General features: G+C 38.1%; 1 protein-coding gene across 2 annotated transcripts in view; it reads left to right on the forward strand.

Moving 5' to 3' along the window:
* Positions 1-16,951: 16,951 nt before the first annotated feature.
* Positions 16,952-17,194, forward strand: part of LOC129771815 (apolipoprotein D-like) — a 47,004-nt gene continuing 46,761 nt past the window's right edge. Inside the window, exon 1 of one of the 2 annotated variants that reach the window (XM_055775870.1) lies at positions 16,952-17,081. The gene's annotated coding sequence lies outside the window, so the exon portion shown is untranslated. The remainder of the gene's footprint in view (positions 17,082-17,194) is intronic. The other variant, XM_055775869.1, reaches the window with a different exon arrangement.

Below are 17,194 nucleotides of genomic sequence, written 5' to 3' on the forward strand. Positions count from 1 at the left end.
TATGTATCTAAACGACATCCAGTAATAATTTTCATTCAAATTTAAACAGTTTAGAATTGATTTCGAGCCTACCTGGAAGAGATAGAGAGTCAATTGCTCCACGAATACGGATGAATCATGTTGACGTTTGTTTTGCGACAAGGCCAGTTTGCCACATTTGCATAGAACGATTGGCTTTGAATCGACCAGAATTAACAAATGCAAAAGAGCATGGTTCATGAACCATGCAGTTCATGGTTTAAGGCACCTTTCTCCCTTTGCATGGCAGACGGAAAATGGACAAAGCGTTTTCCTAGAGATTTCACTTTTTCTTTTAACCTGTTCGTACATTTTTTGTTTATATCCCAACTTTATATTCTCGTTTATTTTTAATTCATCTCTTTTGATTTCCGTGAAAAGAAACGCAGTCTTCCGTAGCTAGCTATTCATCATAATGTTCTCCAGCCTGTTTTATTCTCTGTTTTGTTGAGGTTATATTCAGAAAAAAAAAGTTCTTTCCCTAGTTTCCAAAGGGAGAGAAAGGGTGAGGGAGGGATAATACTTATACATTATGAATTTACAAAATAACAAAATAACAAAAAAAAACAAACTGGATAAAACCGGATAATATTTTTAAAAAACTGTAACATTTTAAGGTTGAGAGCAGTTTTCTAGCCTAGAAAAGTAAAAAAATTAAAACAAATTCATATTTCTAAAGTTTAGGCATTCAAGAACAGCGAAAATCGTAATATCTTTTCAGAAATTCCATTAATTATCGAGTTATATCCATTTTAGTGATGCGGTATCTAATCTAATACGGCCATAACAATTAACTTCAAACGCGTTTTTCTCGAAACTAGTTTTTTCAAACTGGCGTACAAACTATAGTAGAATTTGAGCTACTGAACCGATTTATGCCGAATTTATATTAATACAATTTGTATACATCTCTCTATCACATCTATATATATAAAAATGGATTTCTGTCTGTCTGTCTGCCTGGCTGATTCTTATGGCTGGCTGAAAATGGGTATGTAGGGCTTTTTGGGGCCGGGGAAGGTTTTCATGATAGTTTGAGACCCCTCCCCCCTCTCTAAGGGGGGACTGCCATAAAAATGAAACACAAATTTCTACATTACCCGAGAATTGATCAAGCAAATAAAACCAAATTAGGCATATGGAGGTTTTAGGGTGCAATAAATGATTCTATGGTCGTTAGATACTCCTCCCCCCTCTCAAAGGCCATACAAATGAAACACAAATTGCTGCATTACTCGGGAATTGATCAAGCAAATAAAACGAAATTTGGCATGTGGAGGTTTTAGGGTGCAATAAATGTTTCTATGATGCTTAAACACTCCACCCCCCTCTCTAAGGGGGTGTCTCTCATACAAGGGGGTGTCTCTCATACAAATGAAACAAAAATTTCTGCGTTACTCGAGAATTATCCTAGCAAACTAGACCAAATCTGGCATGTGGTGAAGGTTTTAGGGTGCAATAAATGTTTTACGGTAGTTAAATACTCCTCTCCCTTTTCTTAGGGAGGGCTGCCATACGAATGAAACACAAATTTCTGCATTACTCGAGATTTAATCAAGCAAACGAAACCAAACTAGGCATATGGAGGTTTTAGAGCGCAGTAAATGTTTTCATTTAGGTAAGACACTCCATCGTCTCTCTAATGGGGAGCTGTCATACAAATGAAAGATAAATTTCTGAATGACTCGAAAACAAATCAAGAAAATATCAAACTTGGCATGCTAAGGTTTTAGGGGACACGAAACGTTTCCATGGTGAATAGACACTCCTCCCCTCTCTCTGAGGGGGTAGGGGGGGGGCTGCCATACAAATGAAACTCAAATTTCTGCATTACTCGAGAATTAATCAAGAAAATGGAACCACATTTTGCATGTGGAGTTTCTAGGGTGCAATAAATGATTCTATGGTGGTTAGACATTCTAACAACCACCCCCCCCCCCCACCTCGAAGGGGAGGCTACCATACAAATGAAACACAAATTTCTGCATTACTCGAGATTTAATCAAGCAAACGAAACCAAACTAGGTATATGGAGGTTTTAGAGCGCAATAAATGTTTTCATTTAGGTAAGACACTCCATCGTCTCTCTAATGGGGAACTGTCATACAAATGAAAGATAAATTTCTGAATGACTCGAAAACTAATCAAGAAAATACCAAATTTGGCATGCGAAGGTTTTAGGGGACACAAAACGTTTCTATGGCGAAAAGACACTCCTCCCATCTCTCTGAGTGGGGAGGGAGGCTGCCATACAAATGAAGCATACATTTCCGCATAATTCAAGAACTAATCAAGCAAACGGAACTAAATTTGGCATGTGAAGTTTTTATGGGGAAGAAACATTTCTAATGTGGTTCCCCGAGACATACGCTTAGCCGCAGAGCATAAAAATCATGTTTTCGTATAATCAACGAGCCTTTATCTGATTTTTTTGAAAAAATGCCTCGGAGTGTTCAATTTACAAGGTAAATATTAGATATGCAACATAAGAAGTTGATCAAATTAGTGATTCACGTATAATTTAAAGGAATAGCGGAATGTATTCGATTGAAGGAAGTGGAGTAGAAGATTAAAAAAGATGTTCAAAGAAGAAAAGTTTTCTAATCACTAGATTGCAACAAAAATTGGTCGATCTGAGAAAGTGGTATGGAATTTCTTGAAAAAGGGCCCGAAATATGGGATAAAACAACCTACAAAAGGGATAACCAAAGTTACTTTGCGTCTTATAGGCCAAATAAAAAACGAAACAACCAAGAAACGACATTCCGCATCATGAACGAATCAGACAAACATCAAGTGGAAGAATCTTCAAGAAAATCTGAAAGTGACCGCCACCCATAAGCAGAACCGTTTCAATTTCGCCCGATAATACATAGAATGGTAACTAGAATGGCGAAATTTATGTTTTCTAGCAAAAAAAGGAACTTGAATGGCCCGGACTGTTACAGTTGTTATTGGTACAATTTAAGTCAACGGCATGTCGTGAGATCGAAGTGAAACTTTGGGGCGGAAGTTTGATGGTGCCTTTTCCTATCACAGCAAGCTTCCCATTTGTTTCATCTCCACCCGAAGGAACTCCGTAAAGTATCTTGAATTTCTGGAGGACGAGTTGGTTGGCCATATTGAGAATAACGCTGCATCGTTATTCAGCAAGATACTGAATCGATCCACGTTTCGAAACAATCAGAGGCATGGTGTGCTGAGAAGGATATTCCGTTTCTTGAATGGCCCACTTGCAATCCCATAGATAAACTATGGGGAATCTTGGCCGGGCTGGTCTAGGCAAGCGGACGACAGGAGTGTTTGGCTATAATCGATTTGGTAACTCTTCAAAAGCAATTTTTTTTTAATTCGTTTATTTTTACAGGCTCAGTTACTTAAGTTTAAAGGAGCCGAATTCTTAAATATAATTTTAAAACTATATATATAAACAATTTTCTTACATCTATGGTTAGTAAGGTGGAAAACCGATTACTCGCGGTGTACTCGAGTTTAGAAGGGTGACATATTTTTAGGAGAAGTTTCAACTTATTCTACTATTTATAGCAAGGGGACGAATTACCCGCAAAGGAAGGAAAGGAGGGTATAAGGATGTAGGGGCAATCACACACGAAGATCTATAGCTTTAAGGAAAACATATATATGGGACATGTAATCAAGGTCTAACCGAGCCAACACATCTCTCACCGGCACATTGGGCTGTCTTCCTCGGGCCCGAACGGAGTTTTTTAAATTCGATCTGGCGACCAGATACACCTCGCACGACCAAACAATGTGCTCGATGTCGTGATAACCTTGGCCACAAACGCAGAGATTGCTGCTGGCAAGATTGAAACGGAAGAGTAGTGTATCTAACGAACAGTGATTGGACATGAGTCGGGAGAAGGTGCGAATAAAGTCCCGACTCAAGTCCAGACTTTTGAACCACGGTTTGAGGCTAACCTTAGGGATAATCGAGTGAAACCACCGGCCCAATTCATCTTCATTCCACTTGCGTTGCCAGTCAGCGATGGTATTTTTGCGGACTAAAGAATAAAATTCATTGAAGGCGATTTGACGCTGATAAATATCGCCTTCAATTGCACCTACCTTTGCTAATGAGTCAGCCCTCTCATTACCCGGAATGGAGCAATGTGAAGGGACCCAGATAAAGGTAATGACATAACAGCGTCTGGATAAAGCACTCAAAATTTCTCGTATTCTCTCAAGGAAGTACGGCGAGTGCTTTTCCGGCCTCACTGAACGGATAGCTTCGACAGAGCTAAGACTATCCGTTACAATGTAATAGTGTTCAACAGGTCGTGAGGCGACGCTGTCCAGCGCCCAAAGAATTGCTGCCAATTCAGCAATATACACTGAGCAAGAAAACTGAAGACTTTGGGAGGTGCTAAAAAATTCGTTGAACACTCCAAATCCTGTGGACTCGTTTATAGTGGACCCATCAGTAAAGTACATATTATCGCAATTGATACCCCCATACTTTTCATCGAAGATCGTTGGAGCGATCCTCGATCGTTGGTAATCTGAATATCCATGGATATCTTGCTTCATGGACAGATCAAAATGCACAGAGGAATTGATGTAGTCAGGGAAACAAACACGGTTGGGAATATACGAAGAAGGATCAACCTGCATGGAGATGAATTCATGATATGAACTCATGAATCCGGAGTGAAAATTTAGCTCGATCAGCTGCTCAAAATTTCCGATCACCAATGGGTTCATAACCTTACACCGGATGAAGAACCGAAGAGATAATAAATTGAAGCGATCTTTTAGTGGGAGTAGGCCTGCCAAAACCTCGAGACTCATGGTATGCGTTGAGGGCATACATCCCAACGCGATACGGAGACAAAGATACTGAATTCGCTCGAGTTTAAAAAGCTATTTGACCCGATGCCAAATCGAATTTTCAAAGTGATCCGATAAGCTACCGATTGAGCTCGTTGCTGCACAATCATTTTTTTATCGAAATTTGAAGGTGAGGCTAAACGAATTTCCACCCTACTTTCACATATTTGAATTATTTTGAAAATAAAAAGTGAATTGTTACTTTTTTCACAATGAATTCGATGAAAATACGCAATAATCGTCTTCAATGAGCAAAACTGAACAAAGAAAAGAGCAATTTTTAAAAATGTTGAGGAAAAATAGGATGCGGCTAAACGAATGTTTACCACTGTATGAAACACAAATTTCTGCATAACTCGAGAAATAATCAAGCAAACGAAACCAAATTTGGCTTGTGGAGTTTTTGGGTGCAATAAATTTTTCTATGGTGGTTCCACACTCCTCTCCCCTCTCTTAGGATGGGCTGTCATACAAATGAAATACAAATTTTTGCATAACTCTTCGTGTGTTTTATCGGAGGAGGGGAGGGGTGCTTTGTGGGCATGTAGTTGGGTTTTTTGAATGGATGCATTTTTCGATTTTTGGCGGTTTTGCTGACAGTTGTTGTTGTTATATTATATTATATTATATTCTATTATATTATGTTATATTGTGGTTTATTATATTTTTTTTGTCATACATACATTTATTGAATCTTCCATAATGTAGAAATAACAATAATTGGTTATACATAATCAAGTATTACGTTTGTTGTCAATTCTTACAGTTAAAATTTCACATGTGTGCTGGAGCACAACACTAACGTTTGATCACGTTCAAATAATTAAGGTTTTTTTCTTCAGACGTGTTACCATAGGTTGACCGAGTCGCCTTGCTAGTGGATTTGGATGATTCTTCAGCTTTTCCGCATATTTCCTCCTCGTTTTATGAAGTTCTTCTTTAACCGTCGCCATCCCTAAGTCTCGATGTATGACACTATTGCGGATGTACCAAGGGGCGCCAGTAATTTGTCTTAGCAGTTTATTTTGTACTCTTTCGATGATTTCGATATTACTTGCTGAAGCTGAGCTAAGCTCAAATGCATAGATTTTCGGACTAGGTTGCATCGAAATCCTATATACTCCAAAGAAAATCAACAACCAGTAAATATGAGCAAATGAACTTTTGTTCTTCAATATGTCTTGAAGGTTATTTTTTCACCCAGTGTCATTTTTATATTGATAATTCGAGACGTCAGAATTGAATCTCATTTTAGCTAAATGAATATCAGCTGTTGTTTACTTTTAACCTGAGGCTGCTGTGTGCGGATGATTTTTATTTAGTTCGAATTTTTATTGTATTGCTGCTTGCAATACAGTAAATACATCGTTTAGGGATCGTAAGCGGTTTTTGCTTGTCTCTATCCAAAGATTTCTGAGCTCGTGATGCTTTGCAGCTGCCAGATGCCGTTTTTGGAAAATTCACTGCCAGAACGAATATCATTTCGAATGCGATGAATATCAATTTGTTGCTTTTGATATTTGAAGTATAAATAACAGCGAAGTTATAAACCCCACTCAATGCCGCATTCATTCATTATAGCAAATTTGTTCATGCTTCAGCGATATGAACAAAATGAACTCGTTTGTTATTGTCATCAATATAATGAGGGAAGTGTGTTTCAAGCTGAAAAAAGTCATTTAAACTGAAATAAAATCATATTCGTTACTCGTGAATATTTGTTGATATTCTAAGACACTGGTTTGAACTCTAGTTTTAATTTCGACTTCCTCCCGATTAGCCAATGTATTTGTTTTGCTCGCATCTTCAATTGCGTTTTCTTCGCATCTATGTGTTTCTTCCAGGTTAGACGACGATCTAGATGTACACCAAGATATTTAATTTCATTCGATTGAGGTACTGCAGATCTATTGAACTTAATTTGTGGGCATGTGTTCTTATTAAGCGTGAACGTAACGTGGACACATTTTGTTTCATTTACTTTAATTCTCCATTTTTGAAGCCACTTTTCCACGACCGTTATGTGTTCCTGGAGATCCCGTGAAGCAATCGTTCTGTTTTTGTGACTGCTGAGAATAGCTGTGTCATCTGCGAATGTTGTAGTCATTAAGTTACGCGCGGTCGGGAGATCAGCTGTGTAGATGAGATAGAGCATATCAGCACTACCGCCGCGAAAGGGTTCGCAGTACTAGGATTCATTCGCCGAAACTCACAAACATTTCAGGATCCATACACGCTGAAGACATTGTATTGTTCCCTAGTAAGGAGTATCGTTGAATATGCAAGCTGTGTGTGGTTTCCCTATCACGCAACGCAAATGTTACGCATTGAGAAAGTGCAGAAAAGCTTTATACGCTACGCGCTACGGGGTCTTCCCTGGAACGATCCGTCTAACCTCCCCGGTTATGCAAGCCGCTGTAGACTGATCGATATTGAAACCCTACAGTCAAGGCGAACGAAAACCCAACGCCTGTTTGTGTTTGACATGTTGACCGGCAACATGGATTGTTCAGAGCTGATGTGAATAAAGTGAATGAATAAAGTTTCTAGATGTACATTGCATTTAGTAATAGTAATAGTAATAGTAATAGTAATAGTAATAGTAATAGTAATAGTAATAGTAATAGTAATAGTAATAGTAATAGTAATAGTAATAGTAATAGTAATAGTAATAGTAATAGTAATAGTAATAGTAATAGTAATAGTAATAGTAATAGTAATAGTAATAGTAATAGTAATAGTAATAGTAATAGTAATAGTAATAGTAATAGTAATAGTAATAGTAATAGTAATAGTAATAGTAATAGTAATAGTAATAGTAATAGTAATAGTAATAGTAATAGTAATAGTAATAGTAATAGTAATAGTAATAGTAATAGTAATAGTAATAGTAATAGTAATAGTAATAGTAATAGTAATAGTAATAGTAATAGTAATAGTAATAGTAACAGTAATAGTAATTATCAAGTTCAACTATAGTATCAGTTATTAAAAGCTACGCCAGTAACACCGGCTGAGTGTATCGTATGGCATACCTTCACTACTAACACATTCCAAAACTCCCGAGACATTTATGTGAGGTCGTTGAGTTCTCTGCATCTCTCTTAAGTAAATGTTGAACTAACATTCCTTCCTCTTTCTTAGCAGTTGCAAGAACGTGGCCATTCTCAACTGTTGGAGAAAACATGCTTCCATCTAAGAGGTATTATCAATCATTTTTAGTTTTTAACTTAACAGTTCTGAATTTGTACCACCTACGATATTGTGCGACTTGCTCAATGCTAATGCTAATGCTAATGCTAACTCGAAAACTAATCAAGCAAATGGAGTCAAATTTGGCACGTGAAGATTTTAGGGGCACGAAACGTATCTATGGTGAATAGACACTCCTCCCCTCTCTCTAAGGGGAGAATAGGGGTCTGTCCTTATTCTATAATATTTTCTGTATCAAACATTTATTCCATGTAACGGAGAAACATGTTATTTGCAAATGGTTGAAAGATCTCGAACGAGAATTGTGTCTGAAAATAATCTGATATTATAATGATGAGTTTTGGTAGAAGTACTATGAACTTTTTAGTAAAAGGTAAATTCAACGGGGTTTTTTTTTGAACCCCTTCACTTCAGCTTGTTACTATTCTAATTATGATTATTTTTTCCGTTCAATTTTTTTTTGTTAATAGGTAGATGAATAAATAATGATATAATGGATGGTAAAAATACGGTTCGTTTTATTTTTGGTAGCTCGGAAAAACGTCCGCAGTTCGTGTTTCTACACTAGAATACCCCCTTAAATGTTTGACTGGATTGAGGAAAGAAACTGGTAGAATCCAACTGGAACATGCGTAAAACTGACAGTGAATGTAAATGTGAAAAGTGCGCTCATTCTGCCGTGAAGAAGAGCGCGATAGCAAAGAAATGTTAACATTATTGACTTGGCATCTTTTTAAACGGTTTTGTTGAGCTTGTATGTTTATATGTAACGTGTTTGTCGTCTGTAGCGCTGCCCCACATCAATAGAAATTTGGCCCCTACTGTTGATCGATGGATCTGAAATTTGGAACACACCTTTATCTGTGCAGTCATTATAAAACTGCGTATTCCATGATCTTAAAAATCCAAGATGGCGGCCGCTACAAAATTGTAGATTACATACTTTCTCAAACTCCCATCAATATGGGTATCTACAGTTAACGGTTTCATCATATGCCACACGATTTTTCATAATTTTATATGAACACTTTTTATGAGTTTTTTAAATCGGCTATCAACGTTTAGAAGTATTTTCTTAAATGTACCAAAACTGATCCGCTTTTGATGACTAAGTTGAAAAAAACAAACTAAAACACCCGAAATCAAACAAATTAATTCTTGCGGCGTAATTAATAAAACGAGAAAAAAATTGCCTAAGTTTAGTAAAAATATCAAACATCGAGGAGAATATGAATCATGAGTAAGTGATACGGAAATGATTTGCCACTAAATGGGTGGACAATAAAGAAGTTATCATTGTTTCAAATTTTCACAATCCAGATCAATACTCCATAGTACAGAGAAAAAATCGTCAGGGAATTAGAATACCCATTACTTGTACTTCATTGATTGCGGATTATAATAATAATAATATGAATGCCGTTGATAAATTCAATCAAATGATGTCTAGTTACAGTCTTGATCGCCGCAGTAGAAAATGGTGGCATCGTATGTTGTTTTATTTGCTTGACGCGAGTGTTGTTAACGGATATATTTTATACAATCAATTGGATAAAAATATAACATTAAAAAATTCAAAGGTCAAGGATTTGCTGAAGGATGCTGAAGGGTTTGTTGCACAAGCATTTTTTTGATTTAATTAGGCTCAAGTAGATAAAGAGCCACCCTCAAGCAATACATTTTAAAACTATTTGAATATATTATAACTACATAATACATAACATACATAACTCAAATCTAATTAGCTAAAACTACAGTGCAATATAAAAAATATATAATTTATTCCTTCGTTGCCTCGTCGGTATTATCCTTGTCTTGAACAGTGCCTGTGGTGGGTAGTAAAAACTACATCGCCAGTTGATATAGCATCGGTATCCTTTGGTAGTGAGTGCCTCCTTGTTATGTTAATAGCTCCTGTAATGATCTTATCTCAACGGGTACTAAGTTCTGCTTGTGTAATAGGAAAGGAAGGGAGAATGGACAGTGGGAGTAGGAGATGCGACCTAAATAATAACATTAGCGCTTCTTAGGAAGACATATATGGGGAACATAAAATTAGGTAGCTAAAATATCGCGAACTGGCATGCGTGAGTGTACTCCTTGAGCCTCTAAATCGGCAACCAGTTTAATTCTTTCATTGCTAAATTCATTACATGACCAAACAACATGCTCGATGTCAGGATATCCTTGACCACAATTGCATAAATTGTTAGTAGCAAGACCTATGCGGAAGAGATGCGCATTTAGCGCGGAATGATTGGACATCAATCTGGACATAGTTCTAATGAAATTTCTCTCAAGATCTAACCCTTTAAACCAGGCCTTCGTTGAAACTTTGGGGATAATAGAGTATAGCCATCTCCCATGCTCATCTCTGTTCCATTGGTTTTGCCAACTGGTGAGTGACTGCTGTCAGGAAATGGAGAAGAATTCCCGATACGCTATTTGTCTTTCAAAAACTGTGCCCTACATATTACCCATCTTTGCGAGTGTATCCGCTTTCTCATTACCAGGAATAGAGCAATGGGAAGGAATCCAAATGAAAGTGATTCGAATACTTTTATCAACAAGAAAATTCAATGCATTCGCATTCCTAATTTCAATAAGAAAATATGATGCTTTCGTCTGTTGTTTCTAGGATTGATTGGCTTGTATACTGCTAAGACTATCCGAGAAAATAAAATAGTGATCAGGTGGTAAGGACTCAATGGTCTTAATTGCATGATATATTGCAGCCAGGTCGGCAACATACACTGAACAAGGGTCTTCAAGTTTATGAAAGCTAGTGTAATGTTCATTAAAGATACCAAAACCAGTGGATCCGTTGATTCTTGAACCATCAGTGAAAAACATTCTTGAAGAATTGATATGGTTATATTTTGAAGCGAAAATATTAGGGATTAACGATGATCGATGATGATCTGAAATGTCTCGAGTTTCGTCCTTCATAGAAAGATCGAAATCAACAGAAGATCTGCAAAAGTTCGGAAAGCTAACATTATTGAAGATGTCTGCTGAAGGTTTTATTTCTTGAGAAATGTAATGATAGTACAGATCCATGGATCTCGACCGTTGGTTCAATTCGAGAAGATTCTTACAATTCTCAATTACTAATGGATTCATGATTTCGTTTCGTATTAAGAAGCGATATGACAGTTCCCAAAACCGAACCTGCAATGGTAAAACACCTGCCAAGACTTCAAGGCTCATGTTGTGTGTTGATTGCATGCACCCTAAGGCTAAACGCAAGCAACGATACTGTATCCTCTCCAGTTTAATGATGTGGGTTTTAGCAGCAGAACGGAAACAAAACGAACCATTGTAGTTTTGTACAGCCGTATTAGGTCTTCTGGATGAGCACTCCACCATGTTCCAGTAACTGTCCGGAGAAAATTTGTTCTCTGTTGACATTTTTTATTCAGATACGCAATATGTTTTCCCCATGTACATTTAGCATCAAACCAAACTCCAAGATATTTGAAGCTTGTGGATTGAACGATGGTTTTGTTGAACAATTGAAGCAGAAGTTCGGGAGGTTGGTGCTTCCTAGAAAATACAACCATTTCTTTTTTTTTTTTCTTTCTTTATTAAAGAGATTTTCAGCCAAAGGCTGGTTCATCTCTAAAAACAACCATTTCTGTTTTCTCAGTTGAAAATTCAATACCTAGCTTCACAGCTCATGTAGATAAATTATTTAAGGAAATTTGCAGCAGTCTTTGTAAATCAATAGTTCTAGTACCTGATATGGATACAACACTATCATCTGCCAGTTGCCTCAAAGTACATCCATCTGCAAGATGATACTCTATATCATTAATATAGAAATTATACAGAAGAGGACTTAAGCAAGAACCTTGAGGGAGACCTATGTAGCTAGTCCTAGAAACGGCACAATTTCCATGAGAAAAGTGCATGTGCTTTTCGGATAACAGATTAAACAAAAAGTTGTTTAAAATTGGTGAAAATCCATGGTGGTGGAGTTTATCGGATAAAATTCTTATAGATACTGAGTCAAACGCCCCTTTAATGTCTAATAAAAAAACAGAAGCCATCTATTTTTTATTACCAAAGGTCGTCTGAATTTCGGAAGCCAGTAACGCGAGACAATCATTTGTCCCTTTGCCCTTGCGAAAACCGAACTGCGTATCTGATAAAAAGTTATTCTCTTCAACCCATCGTCGCCAATAACTGCGTTTTTTCGCTCCAATAAGATTTTTGAATTTGGTCTCCAAAAGTTCATACTTATCAAAATTTTCCATTGAGCCATTTTTGCGAAAAATTTTGAAAGCAGAGGATTTATTGAAATAAGCATCCGAGCACTCTTTGTCCCACCAAGGAGCACCAGGGCGTCGGCGAAGTTTTGCACCAGGGAAACGTTTCGTTTGAGCTTGAATGGCAGTGTGGTAAATCAAACTAGCAATGAAATCATATTCTTCGAGAGGTGGAAGTTCAGGAGTCGAATTGATGCTCTCTGATATAATACTAGCAAATTTCTCCCAGTCAATATTATGGGTTAGATCGTATACAACTTCGACCAATTTCTGTGGACACATCTCATTGGCAATAGAAACAAGGATTGGTAAGTGATCGCTACCGTGAGGATCTTGGATTACTTCCCACATACAATCAAACGATAAAGAAGGCGAACAGAGTGACAAGTCTAGTGTACTTTCTCTTGCAGGGGGTTTGGGTACTCTTGTAGCTTCGCCAGTGTTAAAAATTGATAAATTGAAATTATCGCATAGATCGTAGATGATTGAGGAACGGTTATCATCATAGAATGCCCCCCAGGCCACACCATGTGAATTGAAATCACCCAAGATTAGCTTGGGTTTAGGTAAAATCTCGATAATTCCATCGAGTTGGTTGCGTGAAATTCCAACTCTGGGAGGAATATATACAGAAGCAATGCATAGGTCTTTTCCCCTTATTGTGGTTTGAGAAGCAACTACCTCGATTCCTAGAAGCGATGGTAATGGGATTTTATAGAAGGAATGGCATTTTTTGATCCCCAAAATAACGCCACCGTGTGAGTCTCTTCGGTCTAAACGGATAATCTTAAAATCAAGAAAATTCAAGTCCTCGTCCGGGGTAAGCCATGTTTCACAAATTGCGTCAGAATTTATATTGTTGACTAAAAATTTTAACGATTCGATTTTGGGTTTAATACTTCTGCAGTTCCATTGAATAACTTTAATTGTATCTATATCGCTTATAGAACAATTAGGCATCGAGTGAGAAAATGGTTGCAAAGAGGGGCCATTTTTCTGTCAAGAATGCAAACAATGCAGGAACCAAACTAACGATAATTCTTTTGAGGGGCTCGGGAATGTTTAAAGCATCTCGAATGTGACTCGCAATACTTGGAAGGGAAAATAACCCAGCTTTGGAAGACCCGGACGGAGTGTTCACGTCTTTTTGTGTTCTCGCGGAAGTAAAACCAGGAGGTGTTTGCTTTGGAGGTGTTTGCTTTGAAGGTGTTTGTTTTGGAGTTTTATCACTTCCAGAGGATTTCTCAATTGGTTTAACGTTTTCTTGCTTCTTACGAGGAGTCGGAGGAGTAAGAGGAGCAGAAATTTTTCTTTTCCTTGAGCCTCCCGGTATTGACATGAATGCTTCTTCAATGGAAGTAAAATTTTCACAATCATCGGTTGGCAGAATTGCATAAGGGTTCTCTTGTGCTCCAGGACTAGGGGCCTCTTTTGCCACAGCCCTTTTGAGCATTTCAGCATAGGTCGTCTTGGATCGTTGTTTGAGAGAGTTCTTAACTTTTGCCTCCCGTGATTTAAACGCTGGGCACGCAGAAAGATCGTGAGCTTCTCCTTTGCAAAAAATGCAGTTATCGGCATCTTCAGAGCATGATTTATCCTCATGCATCCCCCCACATTTTGCATAACGTATCTTGTTGCTGCAGTGGGAGTCTGTATGCCCCAATTGCTTGCATTTCATACAACTCATCACTTTAGGTACGTAAAGGCCCACCGGAAGCAAAACCTTTTCAATTTCCACAAATTGTGGAAGAGCTTTTCCGGGAAAGGTTACTCGAAACGAACCTGATTCGAAGTACTTTTTCCCTTTCTCGGAATGAGATACCGAATGCAATTTCTTGCAAGCAAGTATCTTCAAATGATCAATACTAGCATTCTTGAATCGACCTTTTCCTTATATATTACTATTTCATCACACGTTAGACTAGAGTCGGTGATGACACCATCAATTTCAACGTCTTTTGAAGGAATATAAACAAAATATTCCTGCGTGAAAAGTTTGCATTGCGTAATCTCAGTGGCTTGCTTGCGGTCTTTGACAACCACGCGAAGCTTGTTCTGTCTAATAAGTTTTATCGAATCGACCGTGCTGAAATTCTTTTTGAGTTCTCTGGCTATTGTCCAAATTCGCAGAGCTTTCTGACGGGGGCGAAAATAAACATGGTAAGGTCAATCGGAATCTTCAGGATAGGACTTAATCCGAGGAGCTGTTTTTGATGGTGGATCGGAGTTCCCCGGCCCCGGGGTAGTTGATTCATTATTAACAATAGGAGGGGCAGGGGGACTGTGGTGTTTAGTAACATCCACTTCCATTGTGAAAGCAAGAAATTAATTTCTTGTTAATGAGAAGATAACAACAGGAAGGAAAAGCAAAAAAAAAGGGTAACAAAAAGCAGAACTTAGCCTACCTGTTTTCGAAGAGTAACTCCAACAAGCTGGGTAGCTGACTGCAAGCCGGTGACGATGTTAGTCCAGGTAGTCGATGGGTGCCCTGTTTAGATCCTGGGTGCTGGCGAGTATGTATACCTGTAAAAACGCAATTTTTTTTTAAATAGGTAGCAAAAGAGTAATAGAAAAAAACTTGATACTTCCTTTCCACTCTGCAGCGAAAGAAAAACACGTCCTTCTCCGATGAGATCAAGGAAGGAACCGCACAAGCATTGATAAATAAAAATATATCCAAATCCAAATCACTACCAGTAGAAATAAGTAAATATAAACCAACGGTTTTATTAGAAATTAGAAGAAAAGGTTCAAAGCATCAACCGATACGTTCCAGTCGTAGACAATGTGCGCTATGCAGTACAAAAAAAAACATGAGGTTTGCGCATTATGGTTTTGTACTGTATGCAAAGTACCGCTGTGCTTTCGTAAAAATATGTGTTTTAATAAATATCATACACGAGCATGCTCATTTAGCATTCTTCTCATGCTGCACGGTGAGACTATTAGAGTCCCACCTTATAACAAATAACACAATTGAAATATTTATGTATTTTTGTATATTTATATCATTGTATATCTTCATCAATAAAAACACACTAATTTATTTCAATTTTGAATGGTATAAAATTTCTGTGCAACATGGGTATTTTTATTTTCTAAAACTCTGTGCCTCAAAGGGTTAATGTATCCACCATATAGTCCGGACCTGGCACCAAGTGATTACCACCTTTTTCTCGCATTGTCAAACTTCCTGAGTGACAAGATATTGGAATGAAGAGAAGATTGTTAACATCTTTTGCTAGGGTTTTCTCCAATAAGGCCCAAGACTTCTATGAGAGAGGCATTATGAAGTTACCTTTAGGATGGCAGCATATTTTAGAACAAAACGGTGCATGTGCATGCCAAATTTAGAAAAAAAAATTAGAATCTCATCCAAAACAATGGATTACTTTTTCCCCAACCTAATATTAGTATTATGGGGAAAATATTATATCAGAAATTTGAAGCATTTGACAAACAGAATCGACCCGTAGAATTAGAAATCGCGGGACATCCAAGGCTCTTCTGATAGTGCGTCGAATCACGAATCACCCTATTTTTACCTGATTTGGCATCATGTGAATTTTCTGTTTTCCCTTACTCTTGTATAATTTTCTGGCCAAATTAAATTACCAAATACATTTCCAACAATTTTACAGTGTTCATCGTACAATACACCAAAACAAAAACCGACAGCTCATTTACGAGCAACTGACTCATGATGAATCATCACCGAAGTGGAGAAACACGCAGAGCCGAGACATCAACATAAAACAAAAACAACTTGTAAATTTATGTGCCCGCACACACACACATACATGAATACAAAACAGAAATACGCTACGGCTGACTCGTCACTTTCCAACACGCTGCGTCTGTTTTCGCGCTCAATCTTCCGGTGTCAGGTCTCAGGACTTGTCATCGCATAATGAGTGCCACAATTCGCTGAATAACGCTCTAAATGGATTATTACCGCCAACACAGACTTCCGTCCGTCTGTGATATATCTTGTGCATAAAGGAAGGGGGTTTTTGTTGCAGCGAAGTCACCAAACCACTGTCTGGTTGCTTAGTGACGAGCTTCTCAAGGAGTTCAAGTATTCATGCTGATGAACTGCAATTTTGCATTCGAACCCAGTGGGTCATTGTCGATGAGTCCACAAGGCTGATGTGTCGGTGAAGAAACGTATGATTTAATGGCATTGGAAACGTAATCTGTTTTGGTACCTCAGCGTTTCAACACTTGGGTCACCAATGAATCAAAGTTAATTAAACCCTCATTCCGTTTAAATGAATCCCAAAACGTACTAAAAGAACGATTCTGAAATCGGCACTAATCACATGTGGTTGGTTGTACCACTCTTCCATCGATGGTTAATTATCGATGGGGAAAGCAAAACAAAGTCAGAGGTCAAGAAAGCATAACAAGACAAACACACAGGCATCCGAGGCTAAACAAATAACGAACCGATAGTTGCTCCCCATTGACCACCGTTGGTCGTAAGTATTAGTTCTACCAAGCTGATTATCTGAGTCATCGTAACGTGCGTCGGTCCGGTCGTATTCTGTGTTTGCCTGTGTAAACACCTCACCGCAAGGCAACCGCCACCAGACAGACACTACCAGGGGCCTGTTTGGGGCAGAGAGGAAAACAAAAGCAAATCATCCGGCTCTGACCACCATCAGTCTCTGGTACCCAGTGGGAGAATCGAAACGCTTTACAGCTATTAGAGTGTCAGTGTGCTCTGTGAGTGATGTGCGAGATGAAAATACCAAAGACCTAGATTGTGTTCTTAGAAATTTACGCTTCCAATCAGGTCCAGTCCAGCAGTCAGCTATATTGATAAGCTCAACAACAGG

The sequence above is a fragment of the Toxorhynchites rutilus genome, chromosome 2, assembly GCF_029784135.1.
Source record: "Toxorhynchites rutilus septentrionalis strain SRP chromosome 2, ASM2978413v1, whole genome shotgun sequence".
Lineage (NCBI taxonomy): Eukaryota > Metazoa > Arthropoda > Insecta > Diptera > Culicidae > Toxorhynchites > Toxorhynchites rutilus.